Source organism: Carassius carassius, chromosome 25, assembly GCF_963082965.1.
Source record: "Carassius carassius chromosome 25, fCarCar2.1, whole genome shotgun sequence".
In the NCBI taxonomy this organism is placed as follows: Eukaryota; Metazoa; Chordata; class Actinopteri; order Cypriniformes; family Cyprinidae; genus Carassius; species Carassius carassius.
In genome coordinates this window covers 14420224-14434259 of record NC_081779.1, presented here as the reverse complement: position 1 = coordinate 14434259, position 14036 = coordinate 14420224, and positions in this window count along the sequence as shown.

The following is a 14036-nucleotide window of genomic DNA, read 5'->3' as shown; positions in this document are numbered from 1 at the left end:
CTTTAAATACTACATGCCACTGGATTAGTGGTTACAGACATCTACAATGTCTCCTTGTGCTTGGAAACACCAAATCCCTTTCATTTCCTTTTATTTTCTTAGAATTATTTCCTATAACAATCATTCTGGTCATTTAGAAATGATTTCCAAAATATGTGACTTAGAAAATCTCATAATGCCGATGTCGCTCTTATCGTCTCTGTGGAATGTGTGACAGACAGCTAAAGAAGCTAAGAACATGCATCGAGTTTGGGATCTATTCAAGTCCTGACGATCATCCTGACATATTTCCAGATATATCATCTCAGCTATGAGTCACTGCTAAACAGACGCTGCTTCATTAGCATTCACCATCACTATCTCTAATCCATTGTTTCACAATGCTTAAGTCGGGTAAACATCCACAGAACAATGTCTTTTCTTTGGCCATTCCTATTACACAGCTAAGACACTATTATGTGAAGATTATCCTTTTATCCGTAGGACATATTGCTTGTCTTACAGATGAAAAAAGTGACAGTTGTGGAACTATTTTGTACTGTATTAGTAAACCTAGCAAACTACACAAATACAAGTTTTCCGATATTTCTTTATGAGATAAAAATCCCTCGCTTTATTTTTAGAACGTTTTTCTCATCAAATATAGAAAAAACTGAAAAAATGAGATGTTTTGTTCTCTTTGTGAAATTAAACAGAGATACACAAGATGGTCAAATGTGCATTTTACTTTCAAATGAAAGATTTTTTTTATGTTGGTTATAATCATTAAGATGCTCATAACTCATTGCCAGCCTTGAGCAAATATACAAGGGTTTAATTATATTTGCAAATGCTCATGCTGCATGACGGCAGCAGTGTAGCAAAAAACTTTCCCTTCTTACATGTTGTTTGATGGGATTTCATGTTCTAGAGTACGGACTACAGAGGCCATGTCAGCATACCTAAACACACACATTTGATTAAGCCCATTCATTTTCATTACTAACACTTTCAGTTTAAATATGTGAGTTTTGTATCACATGGCAGAATAACTGAACATCATCCCACTTTTCATAAAGTTACTCATCAAATAAATAAATATAAGAACATAATATTTATTTGAGTTGCAATTATTATACAGTTTTACGTTAAACTTCTATCTTAAGCTTCTGCTAAAATATAAGTTCACTACTTGTGTTTGTAGGAATCAAGAAAGAGCAAACCCTCTTTATAAGCTGTGTCCCAAATAAGGGGCTGCATCAAAAACCAAACCAAGCCTTGTTCAATGGGACACTCTAGCCTATGACTAGATCATATATGCTTTTGTCGCTTAACAACTGTAACAGTTGCTGTTTAGAGGCAGCAGTAATGTTTAAACTGTCTGAAAACACAACAGGATACACAACCTGTCTAAATATGTTCACCTTGGTCCATTAACATACATAATTAAAAGTATTAAATATATCTAAAATTGCATTTCTATTAATAGTAAGTTGAAACCCAATACTAATGTAATTTGGCATTTTCTCTCAAAATATGTTGTCGTCGTCTGCACACAATGAGAATATCAGAAAATATTGCATCCAATCAGAATCAAGTGCTTTAGAGAACCACATTATAAATGCTTTAATTCAGCAAAAATGTAATGTATCACACTGAGTTTCTGTTTATGAGAGTACCATGAAATTCAGCCAGTGATATTCTAACATGGTTATCAAGTCTCTTTGCTTTTGTATCTGGCTTGGTTTACTTATAAGAGCATTATAGGATCATCTCTGCTTGCTTCCAACCTTTCTGATCTCCACAGATAGTTCAGATGTGTGGTATGAAGTGGCTTTTAACTGCATCCAGAGCTTCTGGAACTGTCAGATAAGAGCTCACAGTATTATACTCCACACTAATGGACCATTGCTGATTGCATGGTCACATTCACAGTCCACTTGCCTTATGTGATTATTATTAATAATACTGAATTAATAATACTAACAGAGGCATAGGTTATTTATTAATTCATCTGAAAGGTCTGTTTTCATTTGCTCTACAGCTAACTAAACTATGGGATGTAATTATAATATGAAGAAACATTTCCTTGAAGAGACAGGAAGTTGGGTTATTATGGTTAAGTTAAAACTAACAACAAAACCATTAAAAAAATTACAACTACTTGACATAATATAAATATTAGCTGGAATGAATAATATGAACAATACAAATTTAAATAACATAAAATAAGGTGTTTAGAAGAATGTTGGTCAGCAAACAGTATGGAGAAGAAGAAAAAAGATGGAAGTGAATACTGCATATTGCTTCAAATACAAAAATGAGACCTTTTGAAATCTATGGTTGAAAGGTCACCTGGAGCAGCAAACTAATTACTTGCTCATCTGATGGCCAGAAATTTCCATTAACATGCAGTTCTACAATGATCTCTTATTGTGTCATAGGAAATACAGACCAAAGAAGATATCACTAATGGCTTTCTGCATAATGCATTGATAAGTGTGTGTGAAATTTTATAGCATACAGTACTTATTTTCTCTTGATTAGGAAAATGTAAAAGCTGAGGTAAAATGGTCTTTTCCCTGGCATTATTAACTACTGTATAAGCAGAATCCAAAATTTTTTGTCAAATATGTTTACACTCACAAGGAATTTGTGGTGACAGATTTTGTTCCCAGTGTGAAGAACAACAAAAACAACAGGACAGAGATAGTCCTGTTACCTCTATCTTGCTGTTGTTTTTGAGTTAAAAAAGTAAGGCATACAGTACATGTTGGCATGATTAGCATATTGTTATAATATATGTATGTGTAGGTGTATATATACTGTGTGTGTGTGTGTGTGTGTGTGTGTGTGTGTGTGTGTGTGTGTGTGTGTGTGTGTGTGTGTGTGTGTGTGTGTGTGTGTGTGTGTGTGTGTGTGTGTGTGTGTATGTGTAGGTGTATATATACTGTGTGTGTGTGTGTGTGTGTGTGTGTGTGTGTGTGTGTGTGTGTGTGTGTGTGTGTGTGTGTGTGCGTGCGTGTGTGTGTGTGTGTGTGTGTGTGTGTGTGTGCGTGTGTGTGTGTGTGTGATTGTGTATGTGTGTGTGAGGTGCATATAGGATGATATCAGGGTTGAGTATAAAAAAATGTTGATAAGGCCGATGTTTATATAACATAACAATAAAATGTGACACAGAGAATGGCCTTGTGATAGTATAAAGAAACCACATTAAGAATATTGTTTGATCCCAACTGGGGTTGAAAATGACTTTTGAAAGCTTTTTATATTGTATATGTGAAATGTGTCCTTCCTCCCTTGTACGTAAGGAGATAAAAAAGAGAGCACTTTAACTGCTTTATTATTCTAAAATGTGGAAATCATAAAGGCTTATAATAGAGCCAAGAGCTCTGAAGATCCCATGGCCCAGATTCAGTTGTAATTAAATAGCTGTAGATGTGAATATTGGAGCATGAGGCTGAGACATTTCTTTCCTTTTCTGCAGTTCAAAGAGATGTCAAGTTGGGATCACATCCCATTAACCCAAAAGCAGAGTGACAGAGCACTTTTCTCCTCTGGCATCTCTTTTTCTGAGTTCCTTGAGACTGAGTGAGTTCCCGAGAGAAAATCATTAAAGATGCACTGCAGGCATCCTGAGTAACTATGTCTATATATGTCTAAACATCTCGACTGTATTCATTGAAAATGCCAAAGATGTACTAAAGCTGTAAACTGGCAACAGATAACAAAACCTCCCAGTCTCCTGATATTCTGAGCTCATTACGTTTTTGAATAAATAACATTGTAACCATTCTGCACTGCTTACATGTCTGGCATCCTGCACTAGACCAACTTGGCCACTGCATACAAGCATATTTTCATAACTTTGTTCATTTCTTTGCACAGCTGTGTTCCACTTCATTAAACATAATCTCTGTGCTTTACTTTCATTAATATACAAGTTTTAAACTGTCCCTAGATATATTTTGCACAGACCCATATTAATAAAGCAGTCTGGGACCTTTAATAGATAAATATCAGCTATTGCCCAGAAGCTATTTATTATCAACTCATCAAACATGCTTTATCTGTTTGAAGAAATCATTCCAAATATTTATACACTTAGATTATAATCTAGCATGTGCAAGAAAAAAAATATAAAGATGTTTCTTGTACAGTAGACAAACTCTGTTTTAAAGATAAGTTCTTTTTTTTCTCACAGAAGGTGAAATCACCATCATTTTTAGCAGAGCTGAAGTGAAACGAGAAATTCAGGCAGTGATAAAGACCCACAAAGCAGGACAAGAACATTCTTCTAATGGAAAAGTAATGCTTTTATTACGGGCATGAAAGAGCTCTGACGTCACGATGTCTTCCCAGGAAAGTACAGACTCAACAAAACAATATTCATATCATGCTTCTACATGCAGCATTTCCTTTTACAGCTAAAACAACTTTGCTTGAATGTGTCTTCAAATGTAAGCATATAAATCACTCTGACCTTCTGAAGTCTTCACAAAAAGCAGAGAAACCACCGGGCCGAGATTTGAAAGAAAAGTCTTATAATTAATAGTGGATAAATTGCCATCAGTGTTAATTAATCTGATTGAGGTAAACACAACATGGACTAATTTGATTTTTAAGACAGAGAAAGACAGGGTCTGTATTGCTTCACGACACACAAGCCATCAGTGCAGCATAACCCAGGTGATAAAAGGTGAAGTTAATTATTCATACAAATTAAAATACATCACAAGTGAACCCATTAATAACATCATGCCTGAGGATACACGATAGACTGAGAAAAATTCATCAGCTAAAAGTGTTCTTACTGTATATCCACAGCAGGCAAAACTTTTTAAATTACTATTATTTATTTTTTTGCATCTAATAAAAGCAATTCCCACAGTATTTCTTGGTTGTTGAGTTATTCTCACTTTGTCTCAACAGGTCTCTTTTATTTCATCCTTCTGACTAACTGCAGATTCTCTTAGTTTAACAGGTAAATCCTTGTTTGCTGAACAGGGAAAATGCTTTTGTAAATAGTGCCCCATCTGGTCAAACATTTCTTTATAATGAGCAAGCGCTTATCATTCCGAAGGCAACATTGTGAGGCTGTAACTGCTTTCTTTATCACAACAAAAGCATATGGAATGCCAGAGCTGCCAATTTTAAAAATAAATAAATACATAAATAAATATACAAATAAATTTAAATAAGAATAAATAAATACATAAATATATAAATGAATATACATAGAAAAGCAAAAAAACGAAAATAAATAATTATTTATACATTTATTTCCATATTTATGTATATATTTATTTTTTTCCATATTTATTTATTTATTCTTTTATTCATTTCTACATTTATTTATTTATACATTTATTTATTTTTACATCTATTTATTAAGACAGTGTCTTTCTGCCACCTGGTGTCTATTTTAGTTTCATATTAAACGTCACGTTAATCCACATCGATAAATTCAGTTAGAGGATAAGACTGTAGGGCAGTTAGCCTACCACTAAAATCCAACCAGAGCTTCATCAGAGCCATCAATACAGAAGAGATCTTAATGCATTACACAGCAATTAGCCTACAAGTGCATAGAAATATTATGAAGTGTTTTACATTTTGAAGACATAAATATGACATGATGGAATCAATGAAGTGATAGGCCTACGTTTAATATGAAACTAAAACAGACACCAGGTGGCAGAAAGACACTGTCTTAATGCGTGGGTTCAATCCACTCGTTTGATTCCTTAAAATACACCGAATCAAAAACAACTCGACGTGTTGAAGCGGATCAGCTTTGGATTGTTTCTGATCATTTCTATTTAGGCCTATGCGTTATTTAAATAATAATAATAATAATAATAATAAATAAATGACCAAATGTTCAAAAAGTTGGCAGAGAGGGGTCATGTTCAGGGAAACAACATAATTGTTGATAGACTATTTTTCGGGGACACGAGTTTAATGCGCAAACCTGCGTGACCATATAGCAACTATTCAGAAATGGAAATTATGAATGCATTAATATTTTGTTTTGAATTTAAGAAAAGTCGATTGAATATTTACAGGTTTGTATCTCGTTATTATTTTCAGAATAGTAAAGTCTTTGTGTGACGAGTGGGGCGGGGCCGAGGGACATGGGAGCGAGGCCGGGGGAGTGATTGGAGATGAACTGCACCTGTTCGTCCCACCGGTCTCGAGGCCCATGGAGGAGATGGAAGGATATAAAACTGGAGCGACGACAGTGAAGGACGAGAGAGGACCAGGCCTGGGCTTTTAGTTGTGTTTTGGTTTTATTTTATGCGCACCAGTCGTCCGTGAGGGGCTGGTGCGCTGTTTTGGGTTTATTTTCCTTTATTAAAATGTTGTTTGATTGTCCGCCGGTTCCCGCCTCCTTCTTCCGGATGAATATGAAGGTTGATATCATTACAGTGGTGCCGAAGCCCGGGAGAAGGAGGGACGCGCTGCTGAAGATCCCTCGCCGCTGTGGTGAATCCGCGGTGCCATCGAGCTGGCGAGGAGTGTGCCGCCATGGACGCTCGAGGCGGTGGACTGGAGCGAGTTGCCGGGGACGGGCGAGCTCGCTACCGGCCGCCCACGATGTGGAGAGACGGCTGCCGTCCGTGAGGGAGCGGAGGAGTCGGCGCCGTTCGCCAGGTGGCCGGAGCCTGCTGCCTCCGCCGGAACGGGGAGGAGCAGGGAACGGGGGACTCCTGCCGGCTGCCCAAAACCGGAGGAGCCGTCGCCGTCCACCGGGCGGCGGAGGAGTGTCGTGCCGTCCGCCGAGGGCCGTCCAGTGCCACCGCCAGGCACCGCGGAGGAGATCACCCAGCTGGTGGAGGGCCGAGCAGCGGTGCGTCTGGGAACCGGAATTTTTTTTTTTTTTTCCTCTCTCCCCTCTCTCGTCTCTGTCGCTCCTCCTTCCATCTCCTTTTCTCTCGCCTCGCCTGTCCTACCCCCAGGTTCCCGCAGGTCCCCGGGAGCGGCCCCCCCGGAGGGAGGGAGGGGAGGGGGGGAGTAGAGCGCAGTCTCGGGAGTACCCCCCGGCCTGCGAGGGGCGATGGGGGTATGTGACGAGTGGGGCGGGGCCGAGGGACATGGGAGCGAGGCCGGGGGAGTGATTGGAGATGAACTGCACCTGTTCGTCCCACCGGTCTCGAGGCCCATGGAGGAGATGGAAGGATATAAAACTGGAGCGACGACAGTGAAGGACGAGAGAGGACCAGGCCTGGGCTTTTAGTTGTGTTTTGGTTTTATTTTATGCGCACCAGTCGTCCGTGAGGGGCTGGTGCGCTGTTTTGGGTTTATTTTCCTTTATTAAAATGTTGTTTGATTGTCCGCCGGTTCCCGCCTCCTTCTTCCGGATGAATATGAAGGTTGATATCATTACACTTTGTAACCAACCATAGTGATCAAATATCGAAGCTATTTATTGTTAAATTTTGTAAAAATTTCTGTAGGCCAAAAACTGCCAAAAACATAACTAAAAAATAGCTAGTAGCCTACATAACTTTTAAATTTGTATTATTATTATTATTCTTTCTTTTTATTATTATTATTATTATTAGGCTATTGTTATCATCATCTTCAGCTGGCAGTCTATTTAAAGGGAATGATTGTGGCCGGGAGTTTGGTCAAACTATGGCAGCAACAATAAATGTTATATAACCTGTAAGAGTTGATGAAAGCGTATAATGCGATGCACTTGCCTCAGATGCGATCTCCTCATATAGCCTCATGTTAAGTGCAAGTATCCGATACAATACCAACACTGACGACTCAGTGTTGTTTAATTACTGATTTTTTCCCCTTTTCTTTATTTTTTTCCCCATGTGTTTAAGTATAGAGTGTGCCATGAAATTGTTTTGTTTTTCAACACCCACAACAGACATCATATTGTGTGTATTTGATTGCTTAAGCTCAACAAACTACGAAAAATAACTTTATTTATTTTTTTAATTTTAATTTATACGCTTTATACGCGTGAACTTTGGTTGTGACTGTGAGGGCACATAATTCAGCCTTCGGAGCGCGTGAGTACCATGGCTTAAAATACTTAAAAATGTGTGCAAATTATACATTTTTGTGACAATGCAACAATGACCCGATTAGTCAAGTGACTGTTCTGTCAGCTGTCCCGAGATGCGAGTGAAGTCTTGTGTCGGCGCGTGCTGCAGGTCACTGTGCAGACGAGATGCGCTGATGAGAAGCGCGCGAGAGAGTTCATGGATTCGAAGACTGGTTTCGAATAAATTATTTAATCTTACATTTTGCGTGGATTAATTTTATTATTCAAACTTACAAGCTATGTTGAATAAATGCAGGAATTTTCCTCATTATAAACTTGAAAGCTGCGAGAATTATTAAAACCATGCGGCATAGCTACACAGTCCCCCATCGAAATTTAGGACTCTATTATACAGGGATTTGTAAAATAAAATTCCACAACTTTTTCAAAACGTTTTTAGGCCTGGAAATTGTTGTTTTAAAATTGCATGGCATTTCCATGTTATTCATGAATATACAGACCCGAAAAGCAACTGATGCATGCAGTCAATCACTTAAACTGCTGACCAATGTGATTGGTTTCCGTTACCCCGCTTTGTTCCAGGACATCACAATTTACAAATTAAGCACTGCAGAGTCCCTGTTTCATGTTTGTTAGCCCAGGACATTTTACAAATCCAGACCAAACGATGTTCTACGGCCATGTCCGGAATAAAGAGTAGCCTATCCATGTCACACAGTAAGATTTAGGATTTTGACTATATACCTCGCAGTCACAGACCGTATCAACGTCAGTGAGCTATACTAATTGTATTTCGCCACACAATAGGCATCACTGTGGCCTCAACCCTTCGCCTTCGCTTACTCTGAGCTCGATTGCTATGTCTGAGGTAAACCACGCCCTCCTCATTACCCTACGCAGGAAGAAATGTAGGAAGAAATAAATGAAGAAATAAATAAATGTATAAATAAATAAATGTATAAATAAATAAATGTATAAATAAATAAATGTAAAAATAAATAAATAAATGTAGAAATGAATAAATGTATAAATAAATAAAAGAATAAATAAATAAATATGGAAAAAATAAACATATACATAAATATGGAAATAAATGTATAAATAATTATTTATTTTCGTTATTTTGCTTTTCTATGTATATTTATATATTTATGTATTTATTTATTCTTATTTAAATTTATTTGTATATTTATGTATTTATTTATTTTTAAAATTGGCAGCTCTGGCATTCCATAAAAGCATAGCTGGGCTAAGTCATCATTCACTGGATGAATTTCCCCAGAGCCTCTGTTTGCTGAAAACATATGCACCGGGGTACAACCATCTGCTCTTGGTTGTTCAGATATGATGAAACTGCAACAAGCAATGCTCTAAGTTGCAAATGCTGATCATCGAAATGAACAGAGGTGCAGAGTGTTATTAAATGTATAGGAGGGATTTAGAGGAAACCCCAGATTCATGTGCATCATTCATGTTCTGGAAGAACTGAATACCTCATTAGGAGAGGGAGGAGAACGGGGGAAGATTATAATTAAATGCAGAATCTTAATGAGTTTTAGTGCCAAATATGTTCACATATCTCAGAAAACTCTTTTAAAGGAATGGTTCACCCAAAGATGAAAAATTGATGACAATTTAGGCACCCTTAGGCCTTTCAAGATATAAGGGAGATTTGGAGAAAGGTCTGGAGAAATGTAGCATTACATTATTTGCTCACCAATGGATCATCTGCAGAATGAGAGTTCAAACAGCTGTTAAAAACATCACAATAATAAAGTAATCTACTCAACTCCAGTCCATCATCTTAACTTCTTGTGAAGTGTAACAAGTAACAAATCCATCATTAAGGCATTTCAATTTTAAACCATTATTTTTCATTATTGTTGTAATTTATTCCAGTAATGGCAAAGCTGAATTTTTTTCAGTATTGTTTGATGAACAGAATGTTCAATGCATTAATTGGAAATAGAGTTTTTTGGAACTTTACAAATGCCTTTACCGTCACTTTTGATCAATTGAATGCATCCTTACTGATTCAAAGTAAAAAAAAATAAATAAATAAAATAAATAATACACACAAAAATATTAAGCAGGAAAAATTTTTTTTCAACAATATAAGTAATAATAAAATTGTAATAATGTGTTATAATATTATTGTTTTACTGTATTTTTGATCAAATAAATGTAGCTTTGGTGAAAAAGGGCTTTAAAAATCTTAATTAATTCAAACTGTTTTTTGCCAGTATTATATAATACAGTATTATATAAGTATTAAATATACAGTATGGAGTACATCATTATAATATAGAAGTAATAAATTCACATTAATCTTTGGATATTTTGATAGAAAATAGGCATGTAAATGTTTCAAATTATTATTATTTATTTATTTATTTTTCAAGAAGCAGCAACAGTGCATCTAGCCTGTTATCCCTCTGTTTCTATACTTTCTCTGGAGTCTCTCACTACAGAACACCCTGGCATAACCAATCAATTACCCATTCACAAAAAGCTAAAGCTTGTAAGACCTACAATATGATTGGTTTTAAAAGAAATCCTAATACATTCTTGGTTTAAGCCGAAACAATGAACAAAATATGTTACACAAAAATCTGAAAAAAAATTTAAGAACTAAAGTTAGATGACCGTTTTATAAATATGTAGAGAAGGTTGTCATGAGGGGGTAAAAATCATCACTTTAAGCCCTTTGTGTTATTTCTTATGCTTTCATTGTCATTCTATACAAATATCAGGATGTGTCAGAGAAAATGTAAACGGTGATTAAAGCACAACCCCGTCTGGAAAAGGCTTTCTAAACTAATCTCATTTCATGTTTCATAAAAATCTCTGTGCTGTCAGGGGAAATGGCTTTCTCTGACCAAAAAATATTAAAAAGAAAAATAACAATATGTTTTGTCCGATGGAGTTCAACTGAAGCATGGCGGACAAACCAACACTGTCCCACAATTTCAGTATTTAGACGGAATGCCCTCTAAATTATATTACTGGCAAGAGAAATCATTTTTACAACTTTTCAACCATAAATGATGCAACGTAAAGCAATGTTTTAAACAGGAAAGACTGAAAACTAGTTGTAAGCGCAAGTTATCGCACCCTTTTTTCCATCACTGTGTATTGTAAAAATTGTTCAACCGGATGTCTTTACATGACAGCTTCAGCATGTTACCTCATAGATTTTAATAAATTCTCTTTGTAGAAAAACATGTTTCTGGCCAAACAAATCTGCCACTTTTTTGGTTTTGGAGAAAATACACATAAATATAAGATAAAAATATGCCATAAATATCTTCATATGAATACATTGGCAATCAGTACTGTAACAATATTCCTTATTAAATCAAAACGGACAGCAGTGGTCAATTATTGCCACAATCTATAATCTACATGTCTGTTTCCTTCCATTGTTGTGCAGTGGGGCATCAGTGGACCTGAGAGCAAACTGTAGCACAAATCATAGTGACAAGAGCTTACTTCTGCTAGGACTCTGACAGGTAATTAATCAGAAATATGACATGAGTCATATTTAAGTAGAGCCAAATGAATCAGCCTACAGGAGCTTGATAAGAATTTGGTTGCTCATAATTCAAAATGACTTGATCGATTTAAATATATCAAAGTGGTGCATTAACATCTAATGCTAGCTTTACATGAAACTGAAAATGGAATTGTCAAAAATAGCAAATAGTGTATGAAATTAACTATAGGCTAAATGTCAAACATGGGCTACCTCAGACAGAAAACCTTATTAAGTGCTGGCCAAGTAATAAAAAAAAATAAAACTACAAACTACCAGCTATGTAAGTAGCTATAGCTACTTAATCTTAACCTTAAAACATGCTAAATTAAATATTAAATCCAAATATTTCATTATATAGGCCTGAAATGTAAAACTACATAATGTTTTATTTAATCACAGTGATATTTCTCAGGAAAAAACAAGGGTTTGAGTAAGTAAACTCAAGTGGGGTAAAAGCATCAGACTTAATATCTAATGAATGAGGTGAAAACACAACGACAAGAAATGAACAGTACTTTCCCTAATCAAGGTGGTGGGAATAAAGAAATACAAATAAAAATATAGAAATATTACTGAGAGCACATTTAACTAAATATATAGCTATTGCTATTAAAAGTAGACCTACTGTATGCCATGCACAAACTCAAATCACCCAAACTCATTTTATTCTCAATGAACCGATTCTAATGTTTCATACGAGAGAGATGTTTAGGATGAACTGATTCACTAGAACAAATCAGACTTTCCAATAGAATTCCAGAGAAAGGTAGCAGTTAATCACCTACCTGAAAAAGCAATATTATTTTGAATATAGCATTGCTCGTTTTAGTTCAAATGAAAATTAAAGAGTATATTTTAAATACCTACTTTTTGTTTCTGCAGCTCTCTCTCGAGTCTATACCATTGATATACCATCTGAGGACCCTTTTCCCCATAAATCTCTTCTAAATCATTACTTATAAGTTCTTTGACCTGTATCCTGCTTATTTATAAGTCTAATTCAGCAAATGTCAGACATATTGAGTTCCTAACTATTCTAACTGTAGAAGGTGGCCAAACAGCCGTGGACTTTTGGAAGTAAACAATGCAAGGAAACCTGATCAATCACATCCACAAAAAGCTGTAAATATCGTTACAGATCACAAGAGTGATATGTTATTCTAACGGAGATTAATAGTGATGAGGTGCAGAGGTGCATCTCGCTATAGGAGAACACCGAACTGCAATGCAATACACACGTTTGTTTTGCTGCATTTTTGAATGTTCTAACATATTACAACAACATATATTAAAAATAGAGAGGCTTTTTTTTGTATCTGAGAGCACTGAGAATAATTGTTAAAAATAACATCTGAAGACTGAACTTTTCTCAGTTATTTGGGTTTTTCCACCAATTACAGACCAGAGATTCTCTCTTACAGCTCCATTCCTGCCTGTGAACTCTGGTTTAAAGAGATCAGTTTGTAGATGTCATTTATCTGTTGTCCTTTGTCTGAAAATTCCAACATGTTTGGTTGCAAGGAGCATTTCCAGATACCATGGAATCGGCATAGATACTATTTTTCTACTTGATGGGACTTGCATTTTGTTATTTTTGCATCTATATTTAATCAAAGTGATCAAACCCCATCCACTTCATGGGTCACTGCAGTAGCTTTTTATATGATTTACTTAAGTCCTCATCTTAAGTCCTTGTTTAAATGATTTTATGGACAATCTGTTCTGCTACAATCTAAAAAAATAAAAAATAAATTTTAAACACAATTGCCAGATTTCTACAGAAGTTACTGACCTCTCAACAAGATCTGTATATCACAAACACATCCCCAGTTTTGTTTTGTACTAAACAAGCTATGTGAAAGCTATGTGAAATGTTAGGCACATGTGGTATCAAACCGCTTCAGCCTCCTGTTGTTGTACATCTGGTGGCTAGAGGTTGATCTGAAAGATAACAAGCTTTCAAATACGACAATATACAATAATCAAAAGACGTTTGTTGCTTTTTGTCTCTATTAATGTCTGCCTGAAGCAGAAGTAATGTGGGTAGGTAATAGGCCCACAATTCAATGATCAAGGACACAAAAATAGGACAGTAGGCAGGTTTATCCAGCTCATAAAATGGGTTTGGTCATGAATATACTCGTCCCAGTCATAGAAATATGAAACTACATTATCCCATTTCACATCTGTGGGCGCCACCCAGTGGAGATAGATGGAACATTTGAAGGAACTACAGTGCACACACACACACACACACAGTAGACAAGAGATCTTGTCTATTAGATGAGATCATCTCAGAAACAGCAGAAACACTAAAACTTTTGCTGGAAGGTGAAAATGGATGGGAAATTGTCCATAATAATATCATGATAACATTTATTTAGTCAAAACTGTTTTCTACACAATGAAATACATTGTCAATAGGTTAAGGCTGAGCTCAATTTTAAATTCCTATGTGTTAGAAGCTTTAACCGGTGTAATCCTTAATTT